The sequence below is a fragment of the Protopterus annectens genome, chromosome 16.part0 (assembly GCF_019279795.1).
Source record: "Protopterus annectens isolate FY-2018-M chromosome 16.part0, PAN1.0, whole genome shotgun sequence".
Lineage (NCBI taxonomy): Eukaryota > Metazoa > Chordata > Ceratodontiformes > Protopteridae > Protopterus > Protopterus annectens.
The window spans coordinates 81,140,126-81,164,488 of NC_056750.1; positions in this window are offsets into that span (position 1 = coordinate 81,140,126).

Genomic DNA, 24,363 nt, shown 5'->3' on the forward strand with positions numbered 1-24,363 from the left:
GGGCCCCCTCTATGAGCAGAGGTGGAGGGTGTGATTTTGTCACCCATCAAGAACTGCCAGGTTTGATGCATAAGGAGATTTGCCAAACTGTCAGCAGATGCCTGCTCTGGGTAGAGGGCATGCTTGGCATCCTGGTGGGACAGCCTTGCCCCGGACACCAGCTTTCACCACTGCCACTACAGGGCCAGTGAAGGAGCAGTGCTGACAGTCCCATGGATGAGGACTTGAGTCACACTGCTACTGTGTGGATGCTCATGGGACTGGGATTCTACAACACCTTCCATGTCCAAGGTGTTCACCCCCATCTTGTGTCACACACCAATACTGTCTGCTGTCTTATCTGCTTATCTGTCTGCAAATGCTACCTCACCTTCCCAACTTACCTCTCCCACATCTACCTATTTCCCTTCCCCAACATTACTCTCTCACCTTAAAAAAATGGGCACCTGTCCCCCCAAAATGTATTGCCCCATACATAGCTCTCCATTTCACACATGTGTCCAAAAAATCACACTTAATTTCATCCAATTGGCTTGACAACACAGTTAGGTTGTCATCACCCCTCTCTGGGGTGACAGTTCAAGTTCAGCTAAAAAAACTGTCACAGTGCACATTTGTTGCTGATGAAGAAATGGTAAAATGTGGTTCTTCCCTACACTCATCCTGCACATCCCTACCTGCCTTTCATTATGTTTTCCCCGGTTGCACTTTTTTCACCACTGTCCTCTCTCTCCATTTTTCTTTTCTTTGAAGATGTTTTGAGTGATGTGGCACAGCATGCCACATCGCTTAGCTATGCTAAATAGCACTGCATTGATATATGCTTTTGTGAAAGTTTTATTCACATTCAAGTGTACACCTGTTACCTATTTTGAGCCCAGGGCCATCCAACCTGCAAAACAGTGACTCAACCTGCCAAGCCAAACATCTCCTAATTAACACAGGTATTTTAATGAAAACATAGTAATGCTCAAAGTTTCATCATTAAGCATGTTTAAGCAATGTTGCACATCATGCAGTGCTTCATAAACCAACTAAAAAAACAGCAAATATTACTGTAATTCATACTCTAGTAGGGAAATACATCACTATAAAGCCGTACACATAAAAATGAACATAAGTAAGGTAGCTAATAGCAGGTAACCCTGCAATTATATGTACAACATGTAGAAATACACTTGCTAAAACATTAATGTAAAAATACAATTTTAACTGGGACTCTGTTACAGAAATACAGCATTCTAAATCCATCCACATAATAATACATGTAAGCATACCTCTCAACCTCTTAGAGCAAGAAATTTGGACAAATCCATAAATAAAAGTGAGACAAAGGCCCAGCAATAGGGACAATATTTAAATATTGCTCTTTGTAAACTTAGAAAGATGTTAGACTAACAGGTATTGATTTAGTATGAATGTTCTGAAGGATATGAAGTGTGAAACTCAAATGTCTGTCATTATTTTCTGACTTTGATCTTTAATGTTTAACAATAATTTGCCAGGAAACTACAATTTTATGAAAAACAGGCAGAAAACATGAGGGCAAATTCTTCACATTCTGTAAAAGTCTGTACAGTTGAGAGGTGGGCATGTAAGTGCAGTCTGTAACAGCAGATAACTGTGAAATACCTATAACATGTAGAAATACACTTGCTATCTTAGTGATACTGTAACCCAGTCTGTAAAATGCATTGAAAACCATGTTTTTTGGTACACATTGTCCTGGGTTCAACTACAGCTGCATCTATAAATAAAAATACATGTAGGTGGACATCAGCATTATACATTGTCATGTGTATGTCTGTCTTATCACCTATTTATCCACCCAAATCTATATTCTGTATATCCGTGTTCTGTATATCTGCATCTAGGTAATAGAATACAAAGGCCTACAGTTAGGATCACTCTTAACTACTCCTATGACAACACTAGAAAGTACAGAGAATGTCAAGTCATGCATTAACCTGAATTCCCACAGGATTTTGAAGTGTGTACCAAAATTGTGGCCAGGTAATATGACACTGCAGCCCACATGACTTGGGACTTGTTGAATTGTATGACATAATGGTTAATCTACCCCCTTACATTTCTGTAGGACACACCAACCATTTTGCCTTTGATTGGTTGGCTAACATACTTACTGAAACACATGCCTTCATTTCCAGTGGAATGGGTACCCTCAATCTGGCTCTGCCTCTACAACAAGGCTGCCACAGCTCCCACTCTTACTCTTACAGCTTGTTGTCCTCCAAAGTGTTCACCCTCTCTGCCTATGCCTATTGCCTGCAGCATCAGCTTCAGCCTGTAGCACACACATCTGTATGTAAAATGTAGCTGCTACAGACGTACTCTCTGCGATGACATAATATCTTTACCCCAGTCATTTCTACCTCAGCATATCAGAAAGGGCTTGTAATCTACATGGAGGCCTTATATATTGTACAGTGGTTGCATATCTTTAGCTGATGATAGTGCTAATTAGCAGTGTTGGATGTAATTAATATGTCAGAGCCACAGATTGGTTAAGAGGCGATCACCTGCTAATGGGAAGCATGTTAAAAAGGCCAACAGCTGGCCAGGGGAACCATTGTCTATGACAGTTTCTTCACACCGTAAACTTGTTGCCATAAGCTTTATATATCTGCACATATCAACAGAGGAGTATTGTACTCCATCAGGTATGTAGCCCTTTTGTTTACAACATGATGCATATGTGTGACTATACTTAGGGGGAATGAGGATTACAGCATTAAGCCTTTCCTAGAACTGTAATGATGACATGTCATTGATCAGATTTGTTACACCTACAGAGGAGATGCACTACATCAAAGGTGGAATGTTTCTTGTTAATGTGGTGCACTGGTCTCCTGGGAATGTCCCTTTATAGTGGTTATAATACCACACTGCTATTTGTTTGGCACTGTTGTTTTGACATATTAACACAAGGGTTACCCCTAGGGCCACACTACAATGGACTCCTGTGTTAGATGTGTGATCTTACATCAGTATCTGCCAGGGCCAAACAGGAATGGCTAACTATTGTTAGTATCCTAGTTGCATCCAAACCCTTAGTATGTTTTTGCATTGTGGAATATGACGTGTAATCAAGCAGTGAATACTGACAGCCATTCTGTTATTGCTGTATCTCTACATAGTGTACTCCCATATATGTGATCCTGACATATGTTCCCATTTTGTTGTCTTTCAGGAAAAATGTATGCAAGACATCAGGGCCCTTTTTATGGATGCTGAAAATGATATCATCCTGGAAGGCATCCATCAACACCATGAACTCCTGCTGTCCAGGGGGGTGAAAAACAGGGAAGAGCGGGAGGAATTGTGGGCTGAACTTGTCCATAATGTTAATGCTGTCAGTTATTAGAGCAGAATATATGAGCAGGTGCAACACTGTGTGACTGACATGATAAATGTCACACAGAGAAGAGCAGCAGATGTGGCCAGGGATTGTGGTGACACCAGTGGAGGGCCTGCAGTAGAACAACCACTGTCAGCCACTGAGGAATTCCTGGTAAACCTAGGAACACACAACAGGTCTCAGGCATCCATTACACTATATGTCATGGATGTGGGTGCCACAGTTTCCACACCAGAGGAGTGTCCAGGTGGGCTTAGTTTGATCAGCATTGGAATACTGTAGCATTCAGTGTGTCGGCTGTGCATAGTTTTTTTGTGGGTGTCAGGTGTTTGTTTTTGGTGGGGGGGGGGTTAGCAGCAGTGTTAATGTCATGCTCAGATTTTCTCCAACATAATTAACATAGTAGCTACTGTAAATGTGAAATATAGGGAAGTATTACCCTCTTATAGTGCAACATGTGGTGATGTTGACACTACCTCTCTCTCAACTTTTCATAGGTCCATCAGGAATCAGACAAGGCCATGCTCCTGCTCCTGGTAAGCACAACACTGTTTTGTTACAGATGTAAATTCAGTGCAATGTATTCCCTAAAGTGTCATCCCAGGCCTGCTGGCTGGATTGATGTACTGATGGCATGATTTCCAACTGCATATTTTCTGAGTGCACACACTTTAGAGTCATACCTATGCCTTGTAGGTGTGACCACACTGATAGATGTGACAGTATTGTCAGGACATTACAGATTGTCATATGCATCAATTGTGCAGAATTTTAACAAATGTCAACAGAGTACCTCATTGTTGCTGATGAGATTGTTGTTTAAAGAGCTTTTATTTAAGAGTAACTTCAGATGTTTGTTGGCAAATAATGCCCTTATGTCTTACTATATGAGGTTGGGGGTTAACCAGGTCTGTAATAGTGACTGCAGAGCAAAATAGTGCAGGTATTAATGGGCTGCTTTTCCCTTTTTTATCACAGGTGACCAGGGGTGTAGGTCTCTGTCTCCCTCACATCCTGATGTCAATGTCTCTTCAGACTCTGTTGATGATGGTGGCCAAAGTGAGGCACAGGTTGGGGTTGCAGGGGCTGAATCGGTCCCAGAGGTTAAAATCTCTCTTCTGCCCTCATTTTCACTGTACACAGTCAGTATGCCTACAGATACCCAGTCCCCAGAGGCCACAGATATTGGACAATCAGAGGGTGGGGACATTGAACAGGAAAGTGTGGCAACTATGGATGCAGTCAGTGTTGATACTGGCCATAGCCAAAGATCTGGTGAGGGTCCGCACAGGTGGATTGATAGGAGTGCTCATAGGAATCCTACTGTTCTTCTATCACTTGTCACAGATGTCTCATTATGGGTCACTTGATGTATGTTTTAGATCATCATGGATGCACAGGCACATTCGTAAGGAACTCCAAATGAATGCTCAGGGTAATGGATGCAGTACAGTCTGACATTTGTGACTGCCTCCACTGCATTGCTGATACCCTGGATCAGTTCACCGATGCAGTGGAAAAATGTTGGTCTGAGACAGATTGCAGACTATCTGTCTTGGAATGCACATTGTCTGTGATTGGAACACCTGGTTGGAGTTGAGCATTGGACTTGTGGACATAGGTCAACAACTACATCTGCTGAGAGTCCATGTAGCAGTGCACAATCATGCTCCTGTAGTAGCAGTACATACAACACTCCAGAGGGGAGTGTGCTGTCCACATCAAGATGTAGTAGGTGATGGGCTTGTGGTCCTGGGCATTGCTGTGGAGGACATGGTCCCAGCAGACAGCAGTCACCTTCAGGTACTAGCACTGCTTTTGATCTTGGACATGGAGGTTCCAGTGCAACTCATGGCAGAGCCAGTTCCCATGTTTGTGGGCAGAGATGGTGAACTGTCAGCTCTACCATGCATGGTTCAAAACTGTCCAACATACACACATGCAGGGCTAGCACTGTGCTTGACTGTGTTCATGCACACACTCACATACCTCCTTCACAATCAGGTCACCTACAGACACACATGGCGCATTTCCATGGTCTACCTTGCCTGCTTCCCTTCCTGACTCACATGCATGCTTTCAACCTATTGGGTCAGCCTAGGTCTCCTGCACCCCACACAACACCCTGTGCAAGTGATGATACCTCCGTCACATCCCTGTCATCCTTGTCATCGTTGCAGGGAAATGAAGCTATGTGTCTGATGCACAGGATGATATATAAATTACTATGTATTTGTGTAATCCATTGCTGCCTTTGCCAAGCCACTTGTACTGATCATTGACAGATGCTACATGCTGACATTTGTAATGAGTAAACCACTTCATTTTGTGCACCTTGCATTGTATGATGTCGCAATGGCTGTATACTGACACAAAGAAAGGTGTCTCATGTACCTGTTTATGTTTCAATTTCAAGATTCTGTAAGAGACACCTATGGATACACATTGACAATAAACCCATAAACATCACAGCGCAAGATGGAATGCCAGCACAGAAGAAAAATGTCTTCAGCAAGGTACAGCACTGTAGGTGCATGGTTGCATAGGTTCATATGTGTATAACAGGCTAACAAGGACAATGGTATTATTCAGTGTACTCATGCATCCCTAATCTATTAAAAGGTTTGATAACCTTGATAAGTGTCAGCATGGTTTCAGGAGCTAACACATCTACAAGCTGTGGTGATGGAGATAAACCATCTACAGTTTTTCTGTGTCCATTACAGACATTTGTCCTACACCAGTTATGATTGTCTTGTTCCGCATCCCATTGTGTAACTTGCACATGATGTGCATTACAGAGGAAGTGCACGTCACATGCATGGGGAGCCTGTTACATATAGGGTGTAATGTCTGGCTTACATACCTGTTTCTTCAGCATGTCCTAGTTATACCACAGTCAAGGTGTATGTATGTAGAGCAGGTAATGTAGGTGTTAGTCCTGTCTTGGATATGCAGGGGGTACACAGTGGGATCTGACACCTTCCGGTATGGCAGCCATACACTTCCCCTCCAAAGCATGTAGGACACAGATAACACATGCATGTCTTGACACAGTCTGAGTAGGACATGTTATGTACACTATACATTGGTTTACCATGGAACTTGTGTGGCTGCTATAGTTGTAAGATATGCCTGTGTAGTGACATAGAAAAGGTGCCACAGCACTCAATGATAAGTGTGACGAGTAACAAATACAATGTAACAATGAAAGTCTGGGATTTACATGCCATACCTTTCTGTATAGCATGTACAACATTGACTCAATCAACACATGCCAAATACAGTATAACAATGACAGTCTGGGATTGACATGCCATACCTTTCTGTATAGCATGTACAACATTGACTGGATCAACACATGCCAAATACAGTATAACAATGACAGTCTGGGATTTACATGCCATACCTTTCTGTATAGCATGTACAACATTTACTGGATCCCCACATGCCAAATACAGTATAACAATGACAGTCTGGGATTTACATGCCATACCTTTCTGTATAGCATGTACAACATTGAATGGATCCCCACATGCCAAATACAGTATAACAATGACAGTCTGGGATTTACATGCCATACCTTTCTGTATAGCATGTACAACATTGACTGGATCCCCACATGCCAAATACAGTGTAACAATGACAGTCTGGGATTTACATGCCATATCTTTCTGTATAGCATATACAACATTGACTGGATCCCCACATGCCAAAATACAGTATAACAATGACAGTCTGGGATTTACATGCCATACCTTTCTGTATAGCATGTACAACATTGAATGGATCCCCACATGCCAAATACAGTATAACAATGACAGTCTGGGATTTACATGTCATACCTTTCTGTATAGCATGTGCAACATTGAATGGATCCCCACATGCTAAATACAGTATAACAATGACAGTCTGGGATTTACATGCCATACCTTTCTGTATAGCATGTACAACATTGAATGGATCCCCACATGCCAAATACAGTATAACAATGACAGTCTGGGATTTACATGCCATACCTTTCTGTATAGCATGTACAACATTGAATGGATCCCCACATGCCAAATACAGTGTAACAATGACAGTCTGGGATTTACATGCCATACCTTTCTGTTTAGCATGTACAACACTGAATGGATCCCCACATGCCAAATACAGTGCAACAATGACAGTCTGGGATTTACATGCCATACCTTTCTGTATAGCATGTACAACATTGAATGGATCCCCACATGCCAAATACAGTGTAACAATGACAGTCTGGGATTTACATGCCATACCTTTCTGTATAGCATGTACAACATTGAATGGATCCCCACATGCCAAATACAGTATAACAATGACAGTCTGGGATTTACATGCCATACCTTTCTGTATAGCATGTACAACATTGAATGGATCCCCACATGCCAAATACAGTATAACAATGACAGTCTGGGATATTCATGCCATACCTTTCTGTACAGCATGTACAATATTGAATGGATCCACACATGCCAAATACAGTGTAACAATGACAGTCTGGGATTTACATGTCATACCTTTCTGTATAGCACATACAACATTGAATGGATCCCCACATGCCAAATACAGTGTAACAAGGACAGTCTGGGATTTACATGCCATACCTTTCTGTTTAGCATGTACAACACTGAATGGATCCCCACATGCCAAATTCAGTGCAACAATGACAGTCTGGGATTTACATGCCATACCTTTCTGTATAGCATGTACAACACTGAATGGATCCCCACATGCCAAATACAGAGTAACAATGACAGTCTGGGATTTACATGCCATACCTTTCTGTATAGCATGTACAACATTGAATGGATCCCCACATGCCAAATACAGTATAACAATGACAGTCTGGGATTTACATGCCATACCTTTCTGTATAGCATGTACAACACTGAATGGATCCCCACATGCCAAATACAGTGTAACAATGACAGTCTGGGATTTACATGCCATACCTTTCTGTATAGCATGTACAACATTGAATGGATCCCCACATGCCAAATACAGTGTAACAATGGCAGTCTGGGATTTACATGCCATACCTTTCTGTATAGCATGTACAACATTGAATGGATCCCCACATGCCAAATACAGTGTAACAATGTCAGTCTGGGATTTACATGCCATACCTTTCTGTATAGCATGTACAACATTGAATGGATCCCCACATGCCAAATACAGTATAACAATGACAGTCTGGGATTTACATGCCATACCTTTCTGTATAGCATGTACAACATTGAATGGATCAACACATGCCAAATACAGTGTAACAATGACAGTCTGGGATATTCATGCCATACCTTTCTGTACAGCATGTACAATATTGAATGGATCCACACATGCCAAATACAGTAACATGCAGTCTGGGATTTACATGCCATACCTTTCTGTATAGCATGTACAACATTGAATGGATCCCCACATGCCAAATACAGTGTAACAATGACAGTCTGGGATTTACATGCCATACCTTTCTGTATAGCATGTACAACATTGAATGGATCCCCACATGCCAAATACAGTGTAACAATGACAGTCTGGGATTTACATGCCATACCTTTCTGTATAGCATGTACAACATTGAATGGATCCCCACATGCCAAATACAGTGTAACAATGACAGTCTGGGATTTACATGCCATACCTTTCTGTATAGCATGTACAACACTGAATGGATCCCACATGCCAAATACAGTATAACAATGACAGTCTGGGATTTACATGCCATACCTTTCTGTATAGCATGTACAACATTGAATGGATCCCCATGCCAAATACAGTGTAACAATGACAGTCTGGGATTTACATCATGCCATACCTTTCTGTACAGCATGTACAATCCACACATTGAATGGATCCCCACATGCCAAATACAGTATAACAATGACAGTCTGGGATTTACATGCCATACATTTCTGTATAGCATGTACACCTTTGAATGGATCCACACATGCCAAATACAGTGTAACAATGACAGTCTGGGATTTACATGTCATACCTTTCTGTATAGCATGTACAACATTGACTGGATCCCGACATGCCAAATACAGTATAACATTAACAGTGTGGGATTTACATGCCATACCTTTCTGTATAGGTTATACAATTTTGAATGGATCCCAACATCTTACCAACCATTGAAAGTCAAAGGCTATGTTGCTCACGGTTTCCATACGTCCCTGAGTAATGGCTCAACTGTCTGTGATTTGTGGACAATACTATATTTTCCAAGGGTAGATGACTTCCAAAAGGATAGCATTGTGCATTGCTTGGCATTTACTATTTGTCAGTGGCTCTGACAACAACTGAGTGTGTGTCTCAGCCCATCCTGGATAACTATTGGTTCTGTGTGGGATTCAGTGTCATCTCCTAATTTGCAAGCATCTGCAAATGTAGTCAGTCTGAGGTCACTGACAGTGGACAAAACTATACCTCTTTCTAAGTCACTGAGGTGATCATATTTATTTCATAAGGAGATACACACACAGGGAGTGATAACTTTTATTTATCTTAGCTATGTGGCTACAGTTGCCATTTTGGCCATATGTGGCTGTTTGCATTTGGATAGGCAAGCCTGTGGGAAGGAACCATGTGCCCTGACAATGCATGCATAGACACCATTATACATTACACCACCTGTTCACCTGTTGCTGTATGTTGGTGACATCCAGCCAGCACAGGGGTCTCTAGGTAAGTGCATTATGTACTGTTGATCCCTTACTTTGGATCCTTTGATCAACATTATAGATGTCTCATAGTGCAGCTTTACTCACCACTATCAGGTTATGTAGGGCAATACAGACATCCACACACGTATTTATGTATATAATAGGGATGTATATATAACTGTACCTGTGTGTGTGTGTGTGTGTGTGTGTGTGTGTGTGTGTGTGTGTGTGTGTGTGTGTGTGTGTGTGTGTGTGTGTGTGTGTGTGATAGCTATATGGTTATGTAGATATATGGAGAGAGGCAGAGATGCATGTGACATAACAGGTTATTTTGAGCAAGGAGCAACATAATTGCACAACATAACTGTGCTCTGTTTAACAAAGTGCATGAGCATGCCCAGTGGGATTTCGACTATTTATAAACTGACTCCAGCCCACACCTACCTGTACTCCAGTCTGGGATTTTGAGTGTTACAGGCAATGACATCTGTCCCTATTTCTGCGTTGCTGCACTTCACTCAAATTGTGTATGACATTCTACAGCTGTCTGATATAATTAATATGCAACAAAGGTTAATAATATTACATCACACACAGACAGACAGTCTGTAAAACACAACATAGTAATACCTCATATGCAAAAGAAGTGGATACTTCTAGATTAGAATCAACATTGCCATCACCCCTGCTAACTTCCCTAGTCCAATGAGCCACACAAGCTGCCTAATGGAGAGGTGTCAGTCAACACACAATCAACAGCATACATATGTACATTGTTATTCCTGTGTTAAGTAAGACATGCAATGTATGATCAATTTCTATGTTACTGACCTGAGACTGCATGGACTACTGATATACCACCGATGAGTTACTGTGCAGTTATATGGGAACAGTGCTGTGTTGGGGGTGGGAGAACAACACCACATGTTCCGCTGGGATATGCAGTAGTCAGAATATCATGTAACCCCACTCTGTAACATCTCCGTTGACTGATGTCCAGAATATTCCATGCATGAGGCCTAGTGAATATTAAAGGAGACATGATAGTAGACTGGTTATCTGTAGTCCCATGTGGATGTTATTTCTGTCCAAATAGCCCACTATATTTGCTTGCATAATGTAGCAGATCCATACATACAATGACGTGTCATAATAATTCTTATGAGTACTGTGTAGGTTAGAAACTTACCTTGCAAATGCAGCAGGTGACACAATTGTTGTTCAGGGCTGACTCTTTCTGATGCAAGCAGTACACAGCCAAAACATGGATAGGTATAGATTGTGTGGGTTGCCTGGCATCAATTTTAATATATCTATGTGAGTAGGAGTAAGGTGTCAGCCCCTAGGTCCCTAGGTTGTCAATAAATGTGTTATGTTTTGTCTCTTAGCCAACGCCAGGGTATATTGAGCATGCCTATGTATGTCTACAGGGACATCAGCAGGGGGTTCCTCCTCCGAGTCCTTCTGTGACTATGACTTTGGTGAACTAGGCACTTTTGTGAGGGGGTCCCTTCCCTTTGTTGATCCTGCTGCAGCTGTTTCTGCAGGATCATATTATGTAGCATAGCATATACTGTGAATATACATGCACATGTGGCAGGAGAGTACTGCAGGGCTCCACCAGATATGTTTAGGCACCAGAAGTGTGACTTCAGAAGCCCAAACACATGCTCTATGATGTTTCTAGTTTGTGCATGTGCCTCATTATGGCATTCTTCTGTGGGTGTGTGTGCATTTCTGATGGGTGCTATCATCCACGGTTTCAAGGTGTAGCCAGTATCCCCCAGTAAATGGTGATGTGGAATGTCCCCCCTAGCAAACATCTGGTACAGCTCTGATGTGCACCAAATATGGGAGTCTTAACTGCCAGGGTTGCCAACACAAACATTCAGGATAAGCCCTTGGGCATTGCACATGATCTGGCAGTTGGAGTGGTACCCCTTTTGGTTAATGTAGATTCTACCCTGCTCACTGTGTGGTGCCTTGATGTGTACATGAGTGAAATCTATGGCACCCAGTGCTTCAGGGTAGTGTGCAACACAGTAGAACAGTTGCATATTGCTGGCCCTTGCCTCAAGGGAGAGGGGAAAAGATATGTTCTCACTGGCATGTGGTAGCATAGCATCCAGGAATTGGTGGTGTATCCTGAATGCAGATGCCTGTGACACCCTCATCATGTTCCCAGCTGGTCTTTGGAAATACCTGTATGTAGTGTCCTAAGAGCTATACATACCTTTGTCTCCACTGGGATGGTTTCCTCTCTCTTAGCTCTGACTCTACGTTGAGGGTGCCAGAGCTTTGTGAGTTCTTGTAGTATGTCTCTGTCCACCCTGTAGTGCTCTACAATCTCCAGCTCCTGTAGCTCCTGGAAGGTTACCCTGGGCCTGAACACTCTTCTCCTTCTCAGTCTAGGCCTATTGTCAGCAGCAGCACTGACTTCAGCATCTAGCACATACAGATGTAGTAGACCTGCAGCAGCCCCTAGCATTATCTCAGTTAAAATTCTCAAATCTGTACTCCAATGGTCCAGAATATTGGAGGAAAATCAGAAAGTAGGGTGTATGCATACTTTATACAGATCGGCTGTAGGTGTAGAATGTGTGATTGGCTAACTATGATGCATTCCACCTGCCTACAATGTAATTAACATCATTTAATGACCCTATTTTAGTGTGTGTTGCGGAGCTACAGCATAGCTTATCAATGTGATAAATATTCATTCAATATATCTGCTGTACAGTCAGTACTGCATACGTCATCACTGTCACATGTGTACCATGGTCACATGAACCCATTAAGCAATGCACAGCACCATGCAGCACAGCTTATACAACAGTCAAAACTAATAGCTGAATACATCTGGTTTTAATGACTTGCTGCCTACGTCATCAGTGTCCCCTGGGTGGTGTTTCCACATGAACACCCTCAGCAATGCAGTGTACAGACACATGCACTGGAGTTTAAAAGAGCCTAGAAGTGACAGGACACACTCCCTTGATGTCAGCCACATTCTGTGTAAACATCAACATGGTCTAAAAACCAACACAAAGTGGATATGTGAACACAATATGACTTCAACAGATCTAGTGATTCTAAAATACTAAAATTTATGTTAAACATATATAAACACATACACAATACTACAAAATAATAAATGTGTTAATTATGTGTTACAAAATACCAGCCCTGAATTTCAACTCAGGTTTAATGCTGATATTTTCATTGAGCCCTGGATGTAAAATTGAATTTAATTTAAATTGCCATTTTGATTCTGATTCTTCCAATCAAAACCTAAAATTGTGATTGGGGTGTGCCTTAAATGTTTGCTTAAAGATTCAATTTTCTTTCTGTCTTTAACAAGAGCATATCATACAGGTTGCTAAATAAACTAGAAACACAGGAGCCTGGTACTAAAGGAACAACTAGGTCAAAATTCATTTTCATTGATTCTTAGAAATATTTGTTGTTGTTTTTGTTCTAGCAATGATTTTAAGTTGAAATCCACCTTGTATGTAAAACGAGGCTCTGGTCCCATCAACTGAAATATATCGTTTGCAATATACTCGTTGTTTTAACATTGACCAATTGTTGGAAATAATTTTCTTCACTAATTCGCTGTTTTCTCATAAAGATTATACTAGCTCCTGAAAAAATCTTCACGCACTAATAGTGGGATGTATCTTTCATTCCAAAGGGAGCAAACCTCATCCTTAATATTAATTACCAAGTTGGGGTGGTATCCCCTTTCCATGAACATTAACCTAACCTTATTAGTTTCTTCCTCCAACATACTTATATCTGAGCACATCCTCACCACCCTCACCATTTGTCCTTTGACAATGTTTTTCTTTATATAAAATGGGTGGTTACTGGAAAAATCTAAGTAATTGTTGGAAAAAGTTGGTTTTCTATACACTCTTGATGTAAAACATTTTTTAACATTGTCTTTAGAAATTGTAACATCCAAGTAATTAATTTTATCCATGTTACCTTCACCTGTAAACTTGAAGTAATCACAAAGGTTATTGATGTAATCCAAAAAAGTTTGAAAATGTGTATCGTTGTTCCACAAAATAAACAGATCATCTAAAAACCTGAGGTAAATTGACCATTCATCCTTAAAATGGGAAGTAAAGAGATATCTATTCTCCCATTCAAATAACACTAAGTTAGCAAAAATTAGGGGCGCAGCTGTTACCCATTGCCACCCCTTGGGTCTGCTTATAAAACTCCCCTTCAAAGGTAAAAAAATTATTCTTTAAAATAATGTCCATCAGTTCAGTCAAAAAGTTGATCATTTTACCCCCTAGGTTACTGTGTTTGATTAATGTGTCCTTAAAAAATTCCAAACCTATTTCATGGGGGATGGATGTAAAAAGATCCACTACATCAACAGTAGTAAAATAAATTTCTTTATTAAAATACTCATTCTTCATTTGCTTTAAAAAATCCCATGAATCCTGAAGAATATGGTCAATGGGTTTCACGGACTTTTTTACTAGTCTATCTATAAACACCCCTAAGGGGTAAGTAATACTGTTCTTCCCAGCTATAATCAAACGATAAGGGGGATCCTTTACATCCTTGTGTGTTTTGGGTATCCCAAAACAAACTGGTATCGTAGGATGTTCAATGTGTAAAAAGTTATACACCTCCTCATTAATAGTACCCTGTAATAATGCATCCTCCAAAAAATATTTGATTTTTCTGTAGCTGATATTAATTTCATTCCTGGATATAGTGTCATATTTGTTAGTATCAGTTAAAATACTGGTTATCTTATTGTTATAATCAACAGTATTTACTATAGCCATGCCCCCTCCTTTATCTGGCTTCATGAATCTAACTTCCTTGTTATTTCTCAACTCACATAATAAGGTGCTTTCAGCCTTCGTTATATTGTGTTTCTTGTAAACATGTTTACTAAGACTTCGGTAAATCTCTTGTACAGTGATTTTTTCAAAACTATGTTGGAGGAAGAACAAATTACAGGAATCAGTCTTATCAGAGGAAAGACAGCTACCGTTAAGTAACCAAAATAAAGGAGATGATATTGTGACTAGTGATGGTATCATTTTTGAGTTCAAAGGTTTTAGAATTTTCAATTATGCAGGTTTTTCATTGAGCAAGGAATTGTTTCAACTTTTGATGAAGGGGTTAAAGTTTGTGCCTACTAAAAAAGCTGACATAAGCAAAATTCTTACTGATTTTAGATTATTTGTGAGAAAATTGAACTTTAAATGTTTATTTAAAGATAAGTTATGTGAATTCAATAACTTGAAAGCCATAACCCACAAGAAAAGCTGTTGGAACCCCCCCCCCCCATACCTAGTTTACATAGTTTTGAAAAAATCACTGAACAAGAGATTTACCAAAGTCTGAGTAAACATGTTTACAAGAAACACAATATAACGAAGGCTGAAAGCACCTTATTATGTGAGTTGAGAAATAACAAGGAAGTTAGATTCATGAAGCCAGATAAAGGAGGGGGCATGGCTATAGTAAATACTGTTGATTATAACAATAAGATAACCAGTATTTTAACTGATACTAACAAATATGACACTATATCCAGGAATGAAATTAATATCAGCTACAGAAAAATCAAATATTTTTTGGAGGATGCATTATTACAGGGTACTATTAATGAGGAGGTGTATAACTTTTTACACATTGAACATCCTACGATACCAGTTTGTTTTGGGATACCCATTATAGCTGGGAAGAACAGTATTACTTACCCCTTAGGGGTGTTTATAGATAGACTAGTAAAAAAGTCAGTGAAACCCGTTGACCATATTCTTCAGGATTCATGGGATTTTTTAAAGCAAATGAAGAATGAGTATTTTAATAAAGAAAGTTATTTTACTACTGTTGATGTAGTGGATCTTTTTACATCCATCCCCCATGAAATAGGTTTGGAATTTTTTAAGGACACATTAATCAAACACAGTAACCTAGGGGGTAAAATGATCAACTTTTTCATTGAACTGATGGACATTATTTTAAAGAATAATTTTTTTACCTTTGAAGGGGAGTTTTATAAGCATACCCAAGGGGTGGCAATGGGTAACAGCTGCGCCCCAATTTTTGCTAACTTAGTGTTATTTGAATGGGAGAATAGATATCTCTTTACTTCCCATTTTAAGGATGAATGGTCAATTTACCTCAGGTTTTTAGATGATCTGTTTATTTTGTGGGACAACGATACACATGTTCAAACTTTTTTGGATTACATCAATAACCTTTGTGATTACTTCAAGTTTACGGGTGAAGGTAACACGGATAAAATTAATTACTTGGATGTTACAATTTCTAAAGACAATGTTAAAAAATGTTTTACATCAAGAGTGTATAGAAAACCAACTTTTTCCAATGATTACTTAGATTTTTCCAGTAACCACCCATTTTATATAAAGAAAAACATTGTCAAAGGACAAATGGTGAGGGTGATGAGGATGTGCTCAGATATAAGTATGTTGGAGGAAGAAACTAATAAGGTTAGGTTAATGTTCATGGAAAGGGGATACCCCCCAACTTGGTAATTAATATTAAGGATGAGGTTTGCTCCCTTTGGAATGAAAGATACATCCCACTATTAGGAACGGGTTGTGAAGAGGTAGCAATAAGTAGGGGTGTACGTAAAGATTTTTCACAGGCTATGGTAATCACTTATGGAGAAACAGCGGAATTAGTGAAGAAAATTATTTCCAACAATTGGTCAATGTTAAAATGCAATAACGATATATTTCAGTTGATGGGACCAGAGCCTCGTTTTACATACAAGGTGGATTTCAACTTAAAATCATTGCTAGAACAAAAAACAACAACAAATATTTCTAAGAAGAGGGGCACTCGTAAATGTGGATGTTGTGACCACTGTTCTTTTATCAATGAAAATGAATTTTTCAAGTTAGAGCCCTTTGACCTAGTTGTTCCCTTAGTACCAGGCTCCTGTGTTTCTACAGGGTTGGTTTATTTAGCAACCTGTATGATATGCTCTTGTTATTACGTGGGGAAGACAGAAAGAAAATTGAATCGCAGGATTTACGAACACTTGTATTGTATAAGTAAGAATGACGACAGAAATGCTTTAAGCAAACACATTAAGGCACACCCCAATCACAATTTTAGGTTTGCTATTCTGGAGATTGTGCCCAAAAATGTAAGAGGGGGTGATTGGAAGAATTCATTATTGAGGGCAGAATCAAAATGGCAATTTAAATTAAATTCAATTTTACATCCAGGGCTCAATGAAAATATCAGCATTAAACCTGAGTTGAAATTCAGGGCTGGTATTTTGTAACACATAATTAACACATTGGGTAGGCAAGGGTATTATTTTTGTAGTATTGTGTATGTGTTTATATATGTTTTAACAAAGAAAATTATTTGTATTACAGTTTCACAGTTTTAACATAAATTTTAGTATTTTTTAAAAATGACGATTAATTAATTGGCAGTCACATGATGTGTACTAGATGGATTTAAAGCCTTTGTATGTAGAATCACTAGATCTGTTGAAGTCCTAGTGACGAAAGTGCTTATCACTTCTGTTTTAGGTCTGTTATGCTTGGTTGATCGATTAAAGTCGTTTTATTATTGCACAGGTGGACTTGTTATTGGCTTTTCTGCAGCTAATTTTTTGTATTTGGTCGTTACAGCTGCTGGAGGTGTTTTTTTTTTTTTTGGTTTTGTGAACACAATATCCACTTTTTGCTATTCAATAAATCCACCTCATTTGCATACATACCCATGCTGACAGCCTGGAAACACAGTTCAGAGCTGTATGATCTTAGCAACAGCAGCAATGCACCATTGTATGGACCCAATGCAAGGTCCTGTAATACATTTCTGTCAAATATTATAAAATCCTTTTTTTTTACACTTTTTTAAAATTTTTCTATTAAGTATGTTTGCCCACTGCGGTGCGTAGTGCAAACATGCAGAGATTATTAATAAAAAATTCATTTAAGTTATTCCCTTCCTCTTTCTGACATATACAATAATAGTTTTGCTCATATGTGTGTAGTATGATATTTTCAGGGGATTTATGTCCATATTTCTGCAGTTTTATATACCCTTTTGTTTGTGTAGACTCCTGTATGTGGAAGTTTTCTGCATACACTATGGACACTGACACTGGGTCTGCACAGCTGCCTTTCTGCTTGTTGGATCACTAAAAGTGCCTCATTTACATGAGATTCGAAGGCAATCTGTATGCCATTGAATTTTCCGTGTTTCTGGGTGAGTGCATGCCACTAAGCAGCATTTACTGAATCTAAAAATGTTTGTGACCATGTACACATCACAGCACAATACCTACACAAAAATATCGTGTAGGCTTTACTAATTCCCACCCACATTTTTTGAGCGTGATGTTTGGGTATTGTAAAATGTTCACTTTATGGAGGATGTTTTTATTATTTGGGCAGGTAATGAACAACAATTTGCTGAGTTTATTATACATTTGAAAACAGCAATTTGCTGAGTTTATTATACATCTGGAAACTACACCGGATTTTTTAACCTTTCACATACTGTATTAATTGTAACACTATCAACTTTTTGGATGTGTGCAGATGGACAGGGATGTGATAGATGGGTCAAGTATATATATAAAAAACAGCTTATAGTAATTTATTTCTATATCACACCAGCTGTCACCCCATGCACCAGGAAATAGGTATTGTCGGAATTCAATTTGTTAGACCGTCTATTATCACCTCCAATGAACTATTTCAGACTGAGGTTATTAAGTTAACTGGGATTGTCGGAATTCAATTTGTTAGAACCTCTATTATCACCTCCAATGAACTATTTCAGACTGAGGTTATTAAGTTAACTGGGATTGTTGGAATTCAATTTGTTAGACCCCCTATTATCACCTCCAATGAACTATTTCAGACTGAGGTTATTAAGTTAACTGGGATTGTCGGAATTCAATTTGTTAGAACCTCTATTATCAGCTCCAATGAACTATTTCAGACTGAGGTTATTAAGTTAACTGGGATTGTCGGAATTCAATTTGTTAGAACCTCTATTATCACCTCCAATTAACTATTTCAGACTGAGGTTATTAAGTTAAATGGGGTTGTCGGAATTCAGTTTGTTAGACCCTCTATTATCACCTCCAATGAACTATTTCAGACTGAGGTTATTAAGTTAACTGGGATTGTCGGAATTCAATTTGTTAGACCCTCTATTATCACCTCCAATGAACTATTTCAGACTGAGGTTATTAAGTTAACTGGGGTTGTCGGAATTCAGTTTGTTAGAACCTCTATTATCACCTCCAATTAACTATTTAAGACTGAGGTTATTAAGTTAACTGGGATTGTCGGAATTCAATTTGTTAGAACCTCTATTATCACCTCCAATGAAGTATTTCAGACTGAGGTTATTAAGTTAACTGGGGTTGTCGGAATTCAATTTGTTAGACCCTCTATTATCACCTCCAATGAACTATTTCAGACTGAGGTTATTAAGTTAACTGGGATTGTCGGAATTCAATTTGTTAGACCCTCTATTATCACCTCCAATGAACTATTTCAGACTGAGGTTATTAAGTTAACTGGGATTGTCGGAATTCAATTTGTTAGAACCTCTATTATCACCTCCAATGAACTATTTCAGACTGAGGTTATTAAGTTAACTGGGGTTGTCGGAATTCATTTTGTTAGACCCTCTATTATCACCTCCAATGAACTGTTTCAGACTGAGGTTATTAAGTTAACTGGGGTTGTCGGAATTCAATTTGTTAGAACCTCTATTATCACCTCCAATGAACTGTTTCAGACTGAGGTTATTAAGTGAACTTGGGTGTTCCTAGAGAGGGGGTACTTACAAGAGTTACTCGAAGAGAAAAATATGAAGTAAAATGGGTGAAAGACAAACAAAATACAAGTCAATTATTAAATGTGGCCAAGTAACTATTGTCTGAATAAGGATGAATTAATAACAAATAAAGCAACACTTAACTAAAATAATGTTTTTTAATGGACTATACTACTGATAGTGCAAAAATAGCTAACATAATTTGAAACTTTTTAGTGGCTGTTGGAAGAGGCAAAACTGCCTAAACATTTGTAGGAGATGCACCTGACTGTGTATTGAAGGAAGAGCAATTTTAAGAACTTTCTTAAGAGATAAAGTAAAGCATGAAGTGGGGTGGGTCACTCTGAGCAAACACACAAATGTAGTAGGTGTACATAATGCAATTTCAGGAATACTGAGAAAAAGGCACTATCATGCCTACAATAAGAAAATGGAGAAAAGCGTGTAGATATAATTGTAATACAGCTAGTGTGGTATATCCTGTGAGGCTTTCTATATTGGTAAACCTGTTAATGCTTTAAAACAGAATATACCAGCACACTTAACTGTAATATAAGGGTGATTTAACCAATGGTCTAGCTAAGCATGCACTTCAATGTTTAGATTTTAAACATTTTTTATTCTTTCCCCTGGATTTACTATTCCTCAGTGCAGGACTAGCTTAGTCCTGCACAGAGGTGGCCATTCAGGAGAAGGATGGCAGAGCGCTATGCATAGTAATGAGGCACGCTGCCTGAGCTCCTAATCTTACACGGAGCATGTAGGAGTGCAGGGGACATGTCTGAGAGCAGAGCTCTCAGAATATACATGCCCCCGCACTGAAGAACAGCAGAAAGGCATAAAAAATGAGTGAGACTGCTCATAGGTGTCCGCATATCCCCACCATGAGTCCCCCTTGTGTACAACAGCAACAGTATGCAGAAATAACATGAACAAACCCTTTTTTTTAAATATCTGATTAAAGCTAACCATAGGTGCATGGGTGTACCCATCGCTTAGCTACGGTTAACAAGAAAGATATATGCAAATGAAGCAGCATAGCAATAGTGTAGTGGGCAGAGCATTCACCTTACGAGCAGGCATTCCCAGTTTGAGTCCCCCTGCAGCACAATCCATTTTCTATGGCAAAGCCTGTTATGACTAATATTTTTGTTGCATAACTCACTAAATAACATATATTTATGAACTGGAGTACTGCAGTAAATGCACATGTGAGGTGTTAGTGTCATAATGAATAAAGCACTAGTAAGCAGTTTTAAGCACCAATAAGCAGTAGTAAACATATTTAAGCACTAGTAAGCGAGCTTAAGCCTGTTTGCATGGGGGTAAGCAATGCGCACACAGGTTAAGCAATTCTGAAGCTAACTCTCTGTAAGCATATGTAACTGGAAGTTAGCATTGCTTACCTTCATGCCAACCCACGCAAACCCACTTACAAATGCTTAAAAGTGCCTTAATCACTCTGTATCCAGCTGCCCTTGTTCTGTCCATCAACAAAATAAACAGCCATGCAGGTCTCGAACCCAGGACCCTATATACCACAGTCACAGTAGTTAACCACCAACCATCACAGAAGTACAGAAGAATGAGGCAGCGGCAAACAAGTCTTCACCATAGTAAAACCAAACTGAACTTATGAAAGGAATCAGTATACAGACATATGTGCCTTAACCCACTACGTAACATAAATATGTGAACTGGAGTAAAGCACTAAGGCCATAAGTCAGGTGTAATTGCAATAGGGTGTTAAAGTCCCCAATAAACACAAAGACCCCATAGAGTGTATGTACACATGAATCATGGATACCAGGCATGCATATAAGGTGTAATGAATAATAACTCAATGCCAAAAAGGAATTATAATGCGAAGTCAAATGTAAGCAATGCTAAGCATTGCACAGGCCAGCTTAGGAGGTGTAAGCAATGTGTAGGCCAGCTAACTCAATGTGCCCAGTGTTATACCCCTTTAAACAATGCCAACCCTAGGTAAGCAGGTTTGACCATAGCCTAGCCTTTTCAAAACTAGCCAATCATGGAAAAGTGTAGGAAATCAGCCCTACTTAAACCCAAGAGGTGGGAATACATCTCATAACTGGTTGTAGCTTCCCCTTGCAGGCACAATGGCAGTAAGGGGAGAAGGTGTGCACTTTCAGGTGGAGGGCTGGTGCATCCAGGAGTCCAGAGTCATGGCAGGACTCCTTGTCAAGAGAGACTGCTGCAGGGCCAGTACCAGGGCTCCCAATATAAGGTGGAGACCTGGGATCATCTCACCCATAACCTCACCAGTGCCACTGGCATACCCCAAACTGGTGAGCAGGTCAGGCATCACTATGCTGACCAGAAGTGGTGTAAGGTGGACCTCTTGGAGGAGTGGATCCAAGAGGCTAGAGCGGCAGTGGATGTTCCAAGTGTGTGTAAGTATCACCCCACTATGTGTGTAATAATTGCCAGCTCAGGTATATCAAGGATAGATATGGCTAAATATTCCTCTTATGTCTGTTACAGCTGCAATGTAGCAGGCCGTGAACCAGGAGGCCCACGTCAGTTGCCTGGCAAGGTTGCGACGCGAGGCAGATCAGTAATACTCATGCATTTACTGTCATAGGAAATAAAACTAAAAGTAGTAGTAAATCAATTGCCTGTATAAAACCTGTATTGTTCAAGGCAAGTACTGCAGACACTGGAGAACATGGCAGGAAGAGTCTCATATAGTATGTATTTAAATAAAAGCATAACAGCCTGACAACAAAGGTCTAACTGCTGGACTGAATGTGTATACTCTGGTATCATATGGTAATGCAGATTTGCAATCATGTAATAGTACTGTTGTATTAAGCACTGTTACCCACACCGTGCACCATAAATTGAGTGTTTAGGAATGCCTGTATATGACTGGTGTAATCCCCAGAGGCCATTTAGCACAACTGAGAGAGACACATCGACAGAAAACAGGGAAAATGCAGACAACAAAACCATATAGCACATGCAACCGAGATGTGAACTGTTGTTTTGTTTAGCACACACAGCCATGGTTTGAATCCTGTCAGTGGTAGTAGTCTGCATGCAGAATCATACACCACAACTGTACAGATATGTCCAGAATGTCCTGTAAAGTGGCCCATATCTGTTGCCTATCAACCTGTCCCCCTGGGAAATCAGTGGGATGACCCCAGACATATAGGCAGCAAACAGGAAATACAACTAATTGACACACATCTATGAGAACAAAGCTGGCACACTAGCAACTTCCCAAAACCTTATTAGACTAAGAAGCTACATATGTCCCATTTACACCATAACGTGTCAAGCTGTGGCTAGAGTGTGTACAGTAACAGAGTGAGATGTATGTGCATAATAGTAATTTCGAATCTGGTACTGTGTGTGGGAACATTCAGGTAGTACAAACAAACATTTCTCCCACAGGTCTGCCAGATACCAACATTGTGCCCAGAAATACAAGAATGATACCCTGTACTGGTACCGTTTACATTGGTATTGTATGGCATTGCGACTGATGCAGTTGCTCTAAATAATGAGGTATTAAAAATCACTGTCGCCCACACTGTCCTACAAAATAGTACTGTCTAGGAGATCTGTATAAGAGTGTTGTGCTACAAGGTCAGAATGCAAAAGCACAGGGGGTTAATAAGACAGAAAGCAGAAGATATACAGCAATATCTATATAGCACACACAACTGTGATGGACATTGTTGTAGCAGACACAGCCATGGTCTGAATCCTGGGAGTGGATGTAGGATGCATACAGAATCATACCCCACAACTGTATAGATGAGGCCAGAATGTCCAGTATATGGGCCCATATCCACTGCCTGTCCCCCTGGTAAGTCTGTGGATGATCCCAGATGTTTAGCCAGCAAACAGAGAATACAAGTGATTGTCAAACATCTATGAGAACAAACCAGTCACTGTAGCAACCCTCGACACTGTTAGGAGAGTAATATTTCAAGTATGTCCTATCTACACTCCCATGTTGTCAAGCTGTGACCAGAGTGTGTACAGTAACAGAGTGAGATGTATGTGCATAATACTAATGTGTAATCTGGAAGTTTGTGTGGAAACAGTCAGTTAGTGCTAACAAACATTGCTCCCACAGGTACGTCAGATACAAACACTGTGCTGAGAAATAAAGACCATTATAACCTGTACTGGTACTGTCACTCTGGTGTTGTAGGGAATTGTGAGTGTTGCAGTTTCTCTGAATAATAAAGTATCACTGATCACTGTCACCCACACTGTGCTACATAATATAACTGTGTAGGAAAGCATATATATGTGTGTGTCAGGTCACTAAAGGTGGAAGAGGGCAATATTCTAGATATGTCCCGCACACCAGCATGTGGTCAACACATGGCCAGATTCTGTGCAGAAAGAGTTGGATAGCTATGTGCACAACATCAACATGAAATCTGGGAGTATGTGTAGAAACAGTTAGTT